A 16,307-nucleotide genomic window follows, 5' to 3' on the forward strand; every position below is an offset into this window, starting at 1 on the left:
TAAATCAGCTTGTTTCCCCATATAGATGTGTATAATGTAGGTGTAACATGTTGCTGCTGACAGTGACTGCTCCTTGAGCGGACTCTTTCTTTAGATTTAGTTATGTATTTGGTTATGGCGCTATTAGAAGGCATATAATGCGCTGCTGTAGTTGTATTTATTGCCTCTAATCTGACTGTTATTCCCTCAGTGAGCATAAGACCGCAGCTCACCAAGGCCCCACCAAGATGCCAGGGTACTGCGAATGCTGCAGGTGCATCTACCCTGATCTGGAAGAAGTAAGTACTGAATGATGTATGTGCACTGCCTTAGTGTAGTAGGTATTAGTTACAATCCTGTGTAAGGAGCAGCGGATGACTTGGGGATCCTCACTTTGGGAGGGGGCAGCAAGGTAGGAGATGCTCGGGAAGTGGGCGGCTGCGGGTGGCTGCTCACAGGACGAGGGGAAGAGTTGCCTACTTTACCAGGCATCCAGAACAGTAGGGAAGTATGGATGTCCTGCCTATTACTGTGTCTATTGGGCATGATAATTGTCTGCAGCGTTCAGAGTGCAGGGGCAAATGCAGGATTTCTAGATGGGGGTTTCCAAATGAAATAACAATCTCCCGTCTACGGAAAACTGGAGCAAGCGCAGTATGCGGGGGGAGCTGGAGAAGAACATAGTGGGGAAGAGTCTTTAGCCCTGAGCTTACTTATCTCAAAATTAAGGGTAGCTCTGAGAGATGTACCTTTGTTAAACTTAATTCAGACGGGCTGAAAAGTGGGTATTGGTGGGTGGGAGGGTCGGTGGTGGTGGGTATGAGAAGGTGGGGGGGGGGGGAGCTGTAGGCTAAAATTTTGCAAATAATGCCGAGAAACCTTGTAATGGCCCTCAGTGCAGGGATCAGGGATGTGCATTACCTGGTATCACTGTGGTGGTTATTGGGTAACTCACATGTAAAGCTGTGTCCCTTACTTATGTATTTCCAGTTATTTATATAGTGCACACATATTCCACAGCACTTTACAGAGAATATTTGACTATTCAGATAAATCCCTGCCCCAGTAGTGTTTACAATCTATAATCCCTAACAGCATTATAGGCCAGGGTAAAGCAATGCACTGGGACCCCTACACACACCCATTCACAGGAACCATTAAAAAGTTAGAACATGCTCCTCCTACGGTCATGCAATGTCTGTCCACAAGCTTCCATACAGTAAATGGGCTGTCGGATCTCTGATTGGTGGATAGCACCAGCCATCCACCAATCAGCATGCTGCCTCAGGCTGGGAGGCAGGTAGAGAATGAGTCCTCTCTGGTCTGACTGTGTGACCACCACCTACCCCTGCTTGATGGCCCCTAGAATTGTGGGACCCAGGGCAGCTGCCCAGTGTGCCTATACATTAAGATGACCTGATCACATATACACACACATACACACTAGGGTTAATTTGTTTTGGTGGGAACCAATTAACCAACCAGTAAATATTTATTCGGAGGAAACCGGAATACCCGGTGGAAACCCACGCAAGCACGGGGAGAATATACAAACTCCACACAGTTAGGGCCATTATAAGTCTTTATCACATTCCTTTTACACCTTTTCACATTACTTTCTAAACACAAGGGACTTTTCTATCCTGTATAGTAAAAGGCTCAATTCAAGTGTTGTGCATGGCAGCGGCCACTAGATGGCGTCCGATGGAGGCGATCCAAGTGTCGCTCCACTCAGCACGCACAGCCGTCATTGCTGACATTATTGTGTTGTTGTTCTGTCATTTTGACGGGCTGGTAACTAGTTTAAAAATAAATAAATCGGTAGTGGGGACAGCTATGTGTATCTTTATGTTAACTTTATTCTAGAATGAACGGATGTAGTGACCAGAATAAAATTGTGCCCTAATCATTATACAGGTCCTGCACTTTCTAACTGACATTAATGTGTCTTCTGTTGGGGAAAATACAAATGAAGATCTTTATTCTCAGATGCACATTTCTTTCCTTTGTCTCCATATTGCAGCATCTTGAAAGCCCTCAGCACAAAAACGTTGTGGAGGGCCAAGATTACAAGGCCCTGGATGACCTTATTGCCACCCTGTGCACGGACTGGGAGGAGCACTGAAGGTTTCATGATTTCTGTATTTACTTTCACATTCTGTTATACTATTTACACAAAACAATATAAACTTGTATCTTATTAAGCTACTCATAGAGCAGGGTGTGTAATGCTGGGCACCAGTGTCGGACTGGGGCGTGAAGGGCCCACCGGGGAAATGCAGTGGTAGGGGCCCATTCTTAGATGCTTGGCTAATCATTAGTGCATGGTCTGGGCCCATTGATAAATAATATATATAGTAAATACGTCTAGTGCACACATGATAATGTACCAGATTCATAACAGCAATGCACTGTAGAAAATATACCATAGTCCTGTGTATAATGTAACATATGCAATTAATTTATAATTCAAGTGTACAATCTGGAAGATTCTAGAGAAGGGGGTGGGCCCCCCAGGCAGTGAGGCCCACCGAGGGTTTCCCCTGTACCACTGTGGGCCAGTCCGACCCTGCTGGGCACTAGAGATGAGCAGGTTCGGTTTCTCTGAATCCGAACCCGCACGAACTTCATGTTTTTTTTCACGGGTCCGAGCGACTCGGATCTTCCCGCCTTGCTCGGTTAACCCGAGCGCGCCCGAACGTCATCATGACGCTGTCGGATTCTCGCGAGACTCGGATTCTATATAAGGAGCCGCGCGTCGCCGCCATTTTCACACGTGCATTGAGATTGATAGGGAGAGGACGTGGCTGGCGTCCTCTCCATTTAGATTAGGAGAGAGAGAGAGATTGACCTGAGGCTGATACTGTAGAAGAGAGTGCAGGGTTTAGTGACTGACCACAGTGACCACCAGCAGTGCAGTTGTTTTATTTAATATATCCGTTCTCTGCCTGAAAAAAACGGTACACACAGTGACTCAGTCACATACCATATCTGTGTGCACTGCTCAGCCCAGTGTGCTGCATGCCTGCATCATCTATGTATATATTATATATCTGACTGTGCTCAGCTCACACAGCTTATAATTGTGGGGGAGACTGGGGAGCACTGCAGTGCCAGTTATAGGTTATAGCAGGAGCCAGGAGTACAAGACAGTCACATACCATATCTGTGTGCACTGCTCAGCCCAGTGTGCTGCATCATCTATGTATATATTATATATCTGACTGTGCTCAGCTCACACAGCTTATAATTGTGGGGGAGACTGGGGAGCACTGCAGTGCCAGTTATAGGTTATAGCAGGAGCCAGGAGTACATATTATATTAAAATTAAACAGTGCACACTTTTGCTGCAGGAGTGCCACTGCCAGTGTGACTGACCAGTGACCTGACCACACTGACCACCAGTATAGTTAGTAGTATACTATATTGTGATTGCCTGAAAAAGTTAAACACTCGTCGTGTGACTTCACTTGTGTGGTGTCTTTTTTTTTATTCTATAAAAAACTCATTCTGCTGACAGACAGTGTCCAGCAGGTCCGTCATTATATAATATATATACCTGTCCGGCTGCAGTAGTGATATATATATATTTTTATATCATTATTTATCATCCAGTCGCAGCAGACACAGTACGGTAGTTCACGGCTGTAGCTACCTCTGTGTCGGCACTCGGCAGTCCATCCATAATTGTATACCACCTACCCGTGGTTTTTTTTTCTTTCTTCTTTATACATACATACTACTACATCTCTTTATCAACCAGTCTATATTCGCAGCAGACACAGTACAGTACGGTAGTTCACGGCTGTGGCTACCTCTGTGTCGGCACTCGGCAGTCCGTCCATAATTGTATACCACCTAACCGTGGTTTTTTTTTCTTTCTTCTTTATACATACATACTACGACATCTCTTTATCAACCAGTCTATATTAGCAGCAGACACAGTACAGTACGGTAGTTCACGGCTGTGGCTACCTCTGTGTCGGCACTCGGCAGTCCGTCCATAATTGTATACCACCTAACCGTGGTTTTTTTTTCTTTCTTCTTCATACATACATACTACGACATCTCTTTATCAACCAGTCTATATTAGCAGCAGACACAGTACAGTACGGTAGTTCACGGCTGTGGCTACCTCTGTGTCAGCACTCGGCAGTCCGTCCATAATTGTATACCACCTAACCGTGGTTTTTTTTTCTTTCTTCTTTATACATACATACTACGACATCTCTTTATCAACCAGTCTATATTAGCAGCAGACACAGTACAGTACGGTAGTTCACGGCTGTGGCTACCTCTGTGTCGGCACTCGGCAGTCCGTCCATAATTGTATACCACCTAACCGTGGTTTTTTTTTCTTTCTTCTTCATACATACATACTACGACATCTCTTTATCAACCAGTCTATATTAGCAGCAGACACAGTACAGTACGGTAGTTCACGGCTGTGGCTACCTCTGTGTCGGCACTCGGCAGTCCGTCCATAATTGTATACCACCTACCCGTGGTTTTTTTTTCTTTCTTCTTTATACATACATACTACTACATCTCTTTATCAACCAGTCTATATTAGCAGCAGACACAGTACAGTACGGTAGTTCACGGCTGTGGCTACCTCTGTGTCGGCACGCGGCAGTCCGTCCATAATTGTATACCACCTAACCGTGTTTTTTTTTTCTTTCTTCTTCATACATACATACTACGACATCTCTTTATCAGCCAGTCTATATTAGCAGCAGACACAGTACAGTACGGTAGTTCACGGCTGTGGCTACCTCTGTGTCGGCACTCGGCAGTCCGTCCATAATTGTATACCACCTAACCGTGGTTTTTTTTTCTTTCTTCTTCATACATACATACTACGACATCTCTTTATCAACCAGTCTATATTAGCAGCAGACACAGTACGGTAGTTCACGGCTGTAGCTACCTCTGTGTCGGCACTCGGCAGTCCGTCCATAATTGTATACTAGTATCCATCCATCTCCATTGTTTACCTGAGGTGCCTTTTAGTTGTGCCTATTAAAATATGGAGAACAAAAATGTTGAGGTTCCAAAATTAGGGAAAGATCAAGATCCACTTCCACCTCGTGCTGAAGCTGCTGCCACTAGTCATGGCCGAGACGATGAAATGCCAGCAACGTCGTCTGCCAAGGCCGATGCACAATGTCATAGTACAGAGCATGTCAAATCCAAAACACCAAATATCAGTAAAAAAAGGACTCCAAAACCTAAAATAAAATTGTCGGAGGAGAAGCGTAAACTTGCCAATATGCCATTTACCACACGGAGTGGCAAGGAACGGCTGAGGCCCTGGCCTATGTTCATGGCTAGTGGTTCAGCTTCACATGAGGATGGAGGCACTCAGCCTCTCGCTAGAAAAATGAAAAGACTCAAGCTGGCAAAAGCAGTAGCACCGCAAAGAACTGTGCGTTCTTCGAAATCCCAAATCCACAAGGAGAGTCCAATTGTGTCGGTTGCGATGCCTGACCTTCCCAACACTGGACGTGAAGAGCATGCGCCTTCCACCATTTGCACGCCCCCTGCAAGTGCTGGAAGGAGCACCCGCAGTCCAGTTCCTGATAGTCAGATTGAAGATGTCAGTGTTGAAGTACACCAGGATGAGGAGGATATGGGTGTTGCTGGCGCTGGGGAGGAAATTGACCAGGAGGATTCTGATGGTGAGGTGGTTTGTTTAAGTCAGGCACCCGGGGAGACACCTGTTGTCCGTGGGAGGAATATGGCCGTTGACATGCCTGGTGAAAATACCAAAAAAATCAGCTCTTCGGTGTGGAACTATTTCAACAGAAATGCGGACAACAGGTGTCAAGCCGTGTGTTCCCTTTGTCAAGCTGTAATAAGTAGGGGTAAGGACGTTAACCACCTCGGAACATCCTCCCTTATACGTCACCTGCAGCGCATTCATAATAAGTCAGTGACAAGTTCAAAAACTTTGGGTGACAGCGGAAGCAGTCCACTGACCAGTAAATCCCTTCCTCTTGTAACCAAGCTCACGCAAACCACCCCACCAACTCCCTCAGTGTCAATTTCCTCCTTCCCCAGGAATGCCAATAGTCCTGCAGGCCATGTCACTGGCAATTCTGACGAGTCCTCTCCTGCCTGGGATTCCTCCGATGCATCCTTGCGTGTAACGCCTACTGCTGCTGGCGCTGCTGTTGTTGCTGCTGGGAGTCGATGGTCATCCCAGAGGGGAAGTCGTAAGCCCACTTGTACTACTTCCAGTAAGCAATTGACTGTTCAACAGTCCTTTGCGAGGAAGATGAAATATCACAGCAGTCATCCTGCTGCAAAGCGGATAACTGAGGCCTTGACAACTATGTTGGTGTTAGACGTGCGTCCGGTATCCGCCGTTAGTTCACAGGGAACTAGACAATTTAGTGAGGCAGTGTGCCCCCGTTACCAAATACCATCTAGGTTCCACTTCTCTAGGCAGGCGATACCGAAAATGTACACAGACCTCAGAAAAAGACTCACCAGTGTCCTAAAAAATGCAGTTGTACCCAATGTCCACTTAACCACGGACATGTGGACAAGTGGAGCAGGGCAGGGTCAGGACTATATGACTGTGACAGCCCACTGGGTAGATGTATGGACTCCCGCCGCAAGAACAGCAGCGGCGGCACCAGTAGCAGCATCTCGCAAACGCCAACTCTTTCCTAGGCAGGCTACGCTTTGTATCACCGGTTTCCAGAATACGCACACAGCTGAAAACCTCTTACGGCAACTGAGGAAGATCATCGCGGAATGGCTTACCCCAATTGGACTCTCCTGTGGATTTGTGGCATCGGACAACGCCAGCAATATTGTGTGTGCATTAAATATGGGCAAATTCCAGCACGTCCCATGTTTTGCACATACCTTGAATTTGGTGGTGCAGAATTATTTAAAAAACGCCAGGGGCGTGCAAGAGATGCTGTCGGTGGCCAGAAAAATTGCGGGACACTTTCGGCGTACAGGCACCACGTACAGAAGACTGGAGCACCACCAAAAACTACTGAACCTGCCCTGCCATCATCTGAAGCAAGAAGTGGTAACGAGGTGGAATTCAACCCTCTATATGCTTCAGAGGTTGGAGGAGCAGCAAAAGGCCATTCAAGCCTATACAATTGAGCACGATATAGGAGGTGGAATGCACCTGTCTCAAGCGCAGTGGAGAATGATTTCAACGTTGTGCAAGGTTCTGATGCCCTTTGAACTTGCCACACGTGAAGTCAGTTCAGACACTGCCAGCCTGAGTCAGGTCATTCCCCTCATCAGGCTTTTGCAGAAGAAGCTGGAGACATTGAAGGAGGAGCTAACACGGAGCGATTCCGCTAGGCATGTGGGACTTGTGGATGGAGCCCTTAATTCGCTTAACAAGGATTCACGGGTGGTCAATCTGTTGAAATCAGAGCACTACATTTTGGCCACCGTGCTCGATCCTAGATTTAAAGCCTACCTTGGATCTCTCTTTCCGGCAGACACAAGTCTGCTGGGGTTGAAAGACCTGCTGGTGAGAAAATTGTCAAGTCAAGCGGAACGCGACCTGTCAATATCTCCTCCTTCACATTCTCCCGCAACTGGGGGTGCGAGGAAAAGGCTCAGAATTCCGAGCCCACCCGCTGGCGGTGATGCAGGGCAGTCTGGAGCGACTGCTGATGCTGACATCTGGTCCGGACTGAAGGACCTGACAACGATTACGGACATGTCGTCTACTGTCACTGCATATGATTCTCTCACCATTGAAAGAATGGTGGAGGATTATATGAGTGACCGCATCCAAGTAGGCACGTCACACAGTCCATACTTATACTGGCAGGAAAAAGAGGCAATTTGGAGGCCATTGCACAAACTGGCTTTATTCTACCTAAGTTGCCCTCCCACAAGTGTGTACTCCGAAAGAGTGTTTAGTGCCGCCGCTCACCTTGTCAGCAATCGGCGTACGAGGTTACATCCAGAAAATGTGGAGAAGATGATGTTCATTAAAATGAATTATAATCAATTCCTCCGCGGAGACATTGACCAGCAGCAATTGCCTCCACAAAGTACACAGGGAGCTGAGATGGTGGATTCCAGTGGGGATGAATTGATAATCTGTGAGGAGGGGGATGTACACGGTGATATATCGGAGGGTGATGATGAGGTGGACATCTTGCCTCTGTAGAGCCAGTTTGTGCAAGGAGAGATTAATTGCTTCTTTTTTGGGGGGGGTCCAAACCAACCCGTCATATCAGTCACAGTCGTGTGGCAGACCCTGTCACTGAAATTATGGGTTGGTTAAAGTGTGCATGTCCTGTTTTGTTTATACAACATAAGGGTGGGTGGGAGGGCCCAAGGACAATTCCATCTTGCACCTCTTTTTTCTTTTATTTTTCTTTGCGTCATGTGCTGTTTGGGGAGGGTTTTTTGGAAGGGACATCCTGCGTGACACTGCAGTGCCACTCCTAAATGGGCCCGGTGTTTGTGTCGGCCACTAGGGTCGCTAATCTTACTCACACAGTCAGCTACCTCATTGCGCCTCTTTTTTTCTTTGCGTCATGTGCTGATTGGGGAGGGTTTTTTGGAAGGGACATCCTGCGTGACACTGCAGTGCCACTCCTAAATGGGCCCGGTGTTTGTGTCGGCCACTAGGGTCGCTAATCTTACTCACACAGTCAGCTACCTCATTGCGCCTCTTTTTTTCTTTGCGTCATGTGCTGATTGGGGAGGGTTTTTTGGAAGGGACATCCTGCGTGACACTGCAGTGCCACTCCTAAATGGGCCCGGTGTTTGTGTCGGCCACTAGGGTCGCTAATCTTACTCACACAGTCAGCTACCTCATTGCGCCTCTTTTTTTCTTTGCGTCATGTGCTGATTGGGGAGGGTTTTTTGGAAGGGACATCCTGCGTGACACTGCAGTGCCACTCCTAAATGGGCCCGGTGTTTGTGTCGGCCACTAGGGTCGCTAATCTTACTCACACAGTCAGCTACCTCATTGCGCCTCTTTTTTTCTTTGCGTCATGTGCTGATTGGGGAGGGTTTTTTGGAAGGGACATCCTGCGTGACACTGCAGTGCCACTCCTAAATGGGCCCGGTGTTTGTGTCGGCCACTAGGGTCGCTAATCTTACTCACACAGTCAGCTACCTCATTGCGCCTCTTTTTTTCTTTGCGTCATGTGCTGATTGGGGAGGGTTTTTTGGAAGGGACATCCTGCGTGACACTGCAGTGCCACTCCTAAATGGGCCCGGTGTTTGTGTCGGCCACTAGGGTCGCTAATCTTACTCACACAGTCAGCTACCTCATTGCGCCTCTTTTTTTCTTTGCGTCATGTGCTGATTGGGGAGGGTTTTTTGGAAGGGACATCCTGCGTGACACTGCAGTGCCACTCCTAAATGGGCCAGGTGTTTGTGTCGGCCACTAGGGTCGCTTATCTTACTCACACAGTCAGCTACCTCATTGCGCCTCTTTTTTTCTTTGCGTCATGTGCTGATTGGGGAGGGTTTTTTGGAAGGGACATCCTGCGTGACACTGCAGTGCCACTCCTAGATGGGCCAGGTGTTTGTGTCGGCCACTAGTGTCGCTTAGCTTAGTCATCCAGCGACCTTGGTGCAAATTTTAGGACTAAAAATAATATTGTGAGGTGTGAGGTATTCAGAATAGACTGAAAATGAGTGGAAATTATGGTTTTTGAGGTTAATAATAATATGGGATCAAAATGACCCCCAAATTCTATGATTTAAGCTGTTTTTTAGGGTTTTTTGAAAAAAAACACCCGAATCCAAAACACACCCGAATCCGACAAAAAAAATTCGGTGAGGTTTTGCCAAAACGCGGTCGAACCCAAAACACGGCCGCGGAACCGAACCCAAAACCAAAACACAAAACCCGAAAAATTTCAGGCGCTCATCTCTACTGGGCACACACCTATACAATCCAGGATCTCGGATGGTGATCCTATCTTTGGCACTTCCCCATAATGACAGCGACACGCTTCTGTTATGAGAAACGGAGGCAGCCGCTGCCTCCTCCCCGCCTCCAAATGGCAGCAAACTGTCAATCACTTACAGTCTGACGCCTTGCTGCATCCTACGTCACAGACCTGTTCTACACATGAGCAGTACGGGTCCGGTGCATGTGCAAATATTTTCCTCCCCTTTTTATTGTAGTATAAACACTATATGAAATATATTTTATGAGACTGCGTTTTTATTGACAATTATTAGTATTCATATCTTATGCCTTTAATCTATATTCATTTATATTGTTGTTCTAATTATAGATCAAAACACTTTCACCCAGTTCCTGTGTGTGCTGGACTGCTTGGGAGCCATTATCCGATATGCTGTGCTGTCACCTGCTGCGACTCCCGCATCTCCAGCCGGATATGAAACACCTGATCCTTATGCACCACCAAAAAGCTCTGTGAGCATATCACTATCACCATCTATCTTTAAAAAAAAAAAAAAATATATATATATATATATATATATATATATAGATTGTATGCAGCAGAGCTAGTGATCTATGGCCCTCATTCCGAGTTGATCGGTCGCAAGGCGAATTTAGCAGAGTTACACACGCTAAGCCGCCGCCTACTGGGAGTGTATCTTAGCTTCTTAAAATTGCGACCGATGTATTCGCAATATTGCGATTACTAACTACTTAGCAGTTTCAGAGTAGCTCCAGACTTACTCTGCCTGTGCGATCAGTTCAGTGCTTGTCGTTCCTGGTTGACGTCACAAACACACCCAGCATTCGCCCAGGCACTCCCACCGTTTCCCCGGCCACTCCTGCGTTTTTTCCGGAAACGGTAGCGTTTTCAGCCACACGCCCCTGAAACGCCGTGTTTCCGCCCAGTAACACCCATTTCCTGTCAATCACATTACGATCGCCGGAGCGAAGAAAAAGCCGTGAGTAAAATTACTTTCTTCATAGTAAAGTTACTTGGCGCAGTCGCAGTGCGAACATTGCGCATGCGTACTAAGCGGATTTTCACTGCGATGCGATGAAAAATACCGAGCGAACAACTCGGAATGAGGGCCTATATACGGCTCCTTCTTGTTTATATTATGCAGGCACCATAATTGAGAAGGTCACCATATGAATTTTAATCTTACGCTTATGCAATAAACTGTCATTTATTTGCTTTCGGTTAGCATGGAAGTTCTGATTTTTTATGATATAAACATAGCACCAGGGGTCAGTACTTCTATATGTTTTTACTGAAGGATGCAGGGCCGGTTTCGGGGCTTCTTGCGCCCCGGGAGGAATTAGGGTCGTGGCTTCATACAGGAGGCGTGGCCAGTTACGCCCCCTGTACTGTAGTAGGATGTGCGTTGCGCGATGACGTCATCGCGCACCGCACAGCAAAGGTCCTCTCCACGAAGGAAAACTAGACGCTAAGCGTCTAGTTCACTTCGTGGAGAGGACCTTTGCTGTGCGGTGCGCGATGACGTCAACGCGCACCGCACATCATTACAGTTAAGGTCCTCTCCAGGAAGGGAAACTAGACGCGTAGCGTCTAGTTTCCCTTCACAGCGGTCAGCCCACGAAGGGAAACTAGACGCGTAGCGTCTAGTTTTCCTTCACAGGACAGCGGGGCAGCGGCAGCGGGGGGCACCACAGCAGCAGCGGATCTTGCCATGGTGCGGCGCCCTCCGGAAGGTGGCGCCCCGGGCAAAAGTCCTGCTTGCCTGTGGCAAGATCCGCTACTGGAAGGATGGTAACTCTAGGGCGGGCATTAGGGTAGTAGGGCCAATGTGCCGTGCTCTTTCTTTCACTATATCGCTACAGGAGGCATGAAGATCCAAAAGTGAGGTATTCAGAAAGCACGTTAGGGCCTCTCCCTTAACCAGTTCAACCAGTCCCACAATGTGGAGGTTGTTTCGTGTTAACGATTCTCCAAATCATCCAGTTTGTCATGACAGGCAAATGCTGCTTATGGCAATCCTCACGCTGTTGCTCGGGAGTGAACACATCCTGACATATCTTAAGCTGGGTACACACTGGCCGATATATCAGCCGTTATATTGCCCTCCCAGTTAGTAACATCAGTCATGATGGATTGGGCAGTGTATATGCACAACACACTGCCCGATCCGGCTATAGATATATCTGCAGATCCATTGATCAGCAGATATATCTACCAGTGTGTTTCCAACTTAAGTGTGAGCTACTGGCACTGGGGGCAATGTCTAGTTACGACACTGGGTGAAGCCATGGCTGTTAAAGGGAAAGATGCTGCAGAGGTTAGCGTGGGCAAAGCAACAGCCTTTACCTCCAGCAGTGCGGGTGCCATTGCCATCTTGGAATCGCACCATACTCTCTCCAGGTGCTGGCACTGCTGCTTTCTGGGCATATGAGAGGGGAGAAACCTCTCCATGCACTCGGGTAAAGCTGGCGATGGTGGAGTTCCATGTCTAGGGACACACAGGAGGGCTGGTGGGGATGGATTAGCTGATGCGTCAGGAGTGCAGCATTAGGCAGAGGCCATCTCCGTCATTGCCAGACCTAATCTTATTATAGAGTAACACTAGTTACCAGACCGCCAAAATGACAGAACAACATTACAGTAATGTCAGTGCCGGCGGCTGTGTGCGTCCGAATGGAGCAACACTTGAATTGCTCCTTTAGATGCCATCTAGTGTCCGCTGGTCAGCAAAACACTTTAATTCCCCTCATAGAGGTGAGGAGCAGCGTTAGGCTTTTTTTTTTTTTTTACATTTGTTTATTAGGCAGATGAGATACAAACAGGAACATGCAATAGTAATGTGTCAGAATATTCTCACAAAATCATAAAGATACATTGAACATCCCCCTAGGGGTGATCAAAAACTTAAATAGTCAAAGCATTGTGAGCTTAATTACTATCTGGACAAACTTATACTCATCAATGTTTTAAGATATTATAAGACAGTATAGGAATAGAAAGAGCGGCAGAGGGCGAACGAGAAGAGAAGAGAGACAGGAAAACTAGATTAAAAACCAGAGGAGGGGAAGAAAAGAAGTAATGGTGAAGGATGGGGTGACCCGGCCGGCCGCGCTCAAATGGAAAAAGACGTAAAAAAGGTATGTGAGAACGCACAATTGTTGAGAGCTTACGATAGGGCCAACCCCCCTTAACGGAAAGGTGGGGAGGTCTTGAAAAAGGACGTCCATGGTTCCCAGGTCCTAAGAAAGGCCTCCGAAGAGCCCTTTAAGATGCTAGTAATATGTTCCATAGTATAGATGTGCCATATCTTCCCTACAATTTCTCCCAGAGTGGGAGCCTCTGTGGATTTCCAGGCCGAAGCAACAGCACATCTGGCTGCCAGGACCATATGGGTGAACAATTTAGTCTGACATCGCGAGGCCCCAGGGAGGGATACGGAAAGAAGGAAGTGCTTGGGACACATGGGGATGGAAATCTCCAGGATCGAACTGAAGAGGGATCCCAGTTCCCTCCAGAGAGGGATTGGTCTAGGGCATTCCCACCAAATATGCAAAAACGTCCCATCCATTGTATTACATCTCCAGCAGAGTTGAGATGTGTCTGGGAACATCTTGGCAAGTCGGGTGGGAACATAATACCATCTATAGAAGAGCTTGTATGCATTTTCCTTTGCTCGGACTCAAATGGAGCTAGATGCTAGGCTAGTGTAGATATCTGTCCACTCCTCGGAATCAAATGTTTCCCCCAGATCCGATTCCCACGCCCTCTCATGAGGTTCCTTAACCGATTGTCCTGGGGGTACCAGTGATCTATAAATAGTGGAAATAAGTCCTTTAGTCGAGTTCGTGTTCAGTGCAAGAACTTCTAGAGAAGTTAACGGCTTATGGTTAATCTGTGTAAGAAGCGTGGAGTGGAAATGTCGGATTTGCAGGTATTGGAAGAAGAGTGTATGAGGCAAAGCATATTTAGATTGTAATTCTGCAAAGGTTGGAAACAGAGAGTCTGAGGTCAGATCATTTAATAGTATAATCCCCTCCCTCCGCCACTGTGGCAAGGCATTAGGGTGACGACCAGGCTGAAACAAGGGATTATCAAATATCGGGACCAGAGGACCAGGGGGCGGTGCCAAATGGAATTTACGATTAGCTGAATCCCAGACGTCTAGAGAATGGGAGACTACTGGGTGTGATTTAACGGAGCGTGAACGTGTTACAGAGGAAAGCCACAATAAAGAAGAGAGATAGTTCAAATTAAGAGAGTCGGCCTCAATTGAGACCCAAACCCTCTCAACTCTCGGAGTATTCCATTGAGTACATTGTGCTAGGGTGGCCGCTATATAATAGGCTTTGAAGTCTGGGACCCCCAATCCGCCGTCTGAAGTGTGTTTTTGCAGTGCAACACGTTTCACTCTGGGCTTCTTTTTGGACCAGATAAATTGGGACGTGGCGTGCTGAAGGTTTTTAAAGACATAAGGTGGGACCCGAACAGGGAGAGTTTGTAACAATTAGAGGAGTCTGGGCAAAAGGTTCATTTTGACGCCGTTGATACGGCCGATCCAGGAGATATAATGGCTTCCCCAGTTTTCAAGGTCTCTTTGAAGTTGGGCGAGCAGTCTGGGGAAGTTGGCCTGAAAAAGATGAGAGTAATTTTTGGTTATAGCTACTCCCAGGTATGTAAGTTTCCTTACATTCCATCGAAAATTAAACCTATGTGTTAAACTATCTTTCATGTTTTGCGGAATATAAAAGTCTAAGACCTCAGTCTTATCAGTATTAATTCTATAGCCAGAGTGTGCACCAAACTCCTCTATTTCTCGAAAAAGATGGGGCAAAGAGTGTACCGGGTCGGAAATTGTAAGCAGCACGTCGAATGCCTTTTCGGCGTCTAAACCCAGGATCATAGCCGGCTTCTTTTGTTTGTGTATTTCATGTATCAGATCCACCATTCTACGCGTGTTATCTAAGGCTTGGCGCCCAGGTATAAAACCAACTTGATCAGGATGGATCAATTGAGGGAGCAAGGGCCCCAGCCTATTAGCCAGTAATTTTGCGTAGATCTTTATGTCAACATTTAAAAGTGATATGGGCCTATAATTGGTAACAAGCTCAGGATCTCGACCGCGCTTAGGAATCACAACTATATTTGCCAAAGAAGTCAAGGCATCAAAAGAAGCACCGCGCAATATATCGTTAAAAAATCTAGAGAGAAAGGGAGTGAGTACCGCCGCACACTTTTTATAGTATATGGGGGGAAAACCATCCGGGCCTGGGGCAGCTGACACCTTAAGATTCTTAATGACACTTAGAATTTCTATATCCGTAAAGTCAGCGTTTAGGTCCAAGAGGTGCTGGTCAGAAACATGGGGGAGTATAACATTAGTGAAAAAAGAGGAAAGAGAAGGGGTATCCCGTATGTCGCGCTGGTGTGTGGTAGTAGGGAGATTATAAAGTGTTTCATAGTAGGTTTGAAATTCTCGAACAATTGTCTCTGGGTCATATGTAACGGTCCCCGTGTGATGAGACCTTAATTTGTTAATTAAGTTCGAGGCCTTTTTTTTACAGAAGCTTATTGGCTAAAACAGAATCAGCTTTGTCCGCTTTATCGTAATATTTCTGTTGTAGTCGTCGTAAAATGAAGGCTGATCTGCGAGACAATATAGTATTGAGACTGCCTCTTAGCGTGTTTATTTGAGAAAGTAAGGTAGGGGAGGGCTGCAATTGATGTTCTAGCAATAGAGACGATATTTCGGTTTCTAGAGAAGAAATTTCACTTTGAGTCTGCTTTCGACGGTGAGATGCTGCACTAATGAGCTTACCTCTAATCGTGGCTTTATGAGCCTCCCAAACAATACTATTAGCAATCTCATCAGATACGTTAATCTCAAAGTATTCCGATATGGCGGATCTAACGTCTCGGAGAGTTGTCGGATCCAATAATAGGCTATCATCCAACCTCCAGGACCCAGACCTACCACTGGAGCTACAGAGATCAAACATGAGAATAGTTCCAGAGTGGTCTGTCCATGAGATAGGCTTTATACCTGCATGAGTAACCATCGGAGCTAGGGAACGAGAGACTAGTATCATATCAATTCTGGCATATACTTGGTAAGGGGTAGAGTAATGGGTATAGTCTCTAGCCATAGAATTTTTGAGGCGCCAGGAATCTAGCAACATCATCCTATTCATACCATCTCCTAAAACCTGTGCCGTTCGCAGTACCTCGGGGGAATGTTTAATTTGTGTAGGGGCCTTTTTATCAAGGGACGGGTCGAGCACTGCATTAAAGTCCCCACCAATAAGAACATTGCCTTGTGAGAATCGCTCAATTTGCCGAAACGTACTTCGGAAGAAGCGTCCTTGGCCAGTATTTGGAGCATACAAGCTGACTAGGGTAATCATCTCAGCTCCAATGGTG

At 46.7% G+C, this 16,307-nt stretch overlaps 1 long non-coding RNA gene across 1 annotated transcript; it reads left to right on the forward strand.

Moving 5' to 3' along the window:
* Positions 1 to 1,749: 1,749 nt before the first annotated feature.
* On the forward strand, positions 1,750 to 10,426 carry LOC134970188 (uncharacterized). Its single transcript, XR_010189714.1, has 3 exons — positions 1,750 to 1,896; positions 2,003 to 2,106; positions 10,239 to 10,426. It is a non-coding gene; the product is annotated as an uncharacterized LOC134970188 (long non-coding RNA).
* Positions 10,427 to 16,307: the final 5,881 nt, after the last annotated feature.

The sequence above is a fragment of the Pseudophryne corroboree genome, chromosome 11, assembly GCF_028390025.1.
Source record: "Pseudophryne corroboree isolate aPseCor3 chromosome 11, aPseCor3.hap2, whole genome shotgun sequence".
Classification (NCBI taxonomy): Eukaryota; Metazoa; Chordata; class Amphibia; order Anura; family Myobatrachidae; genus Pseudophryne; species Pseudophryne corroboree.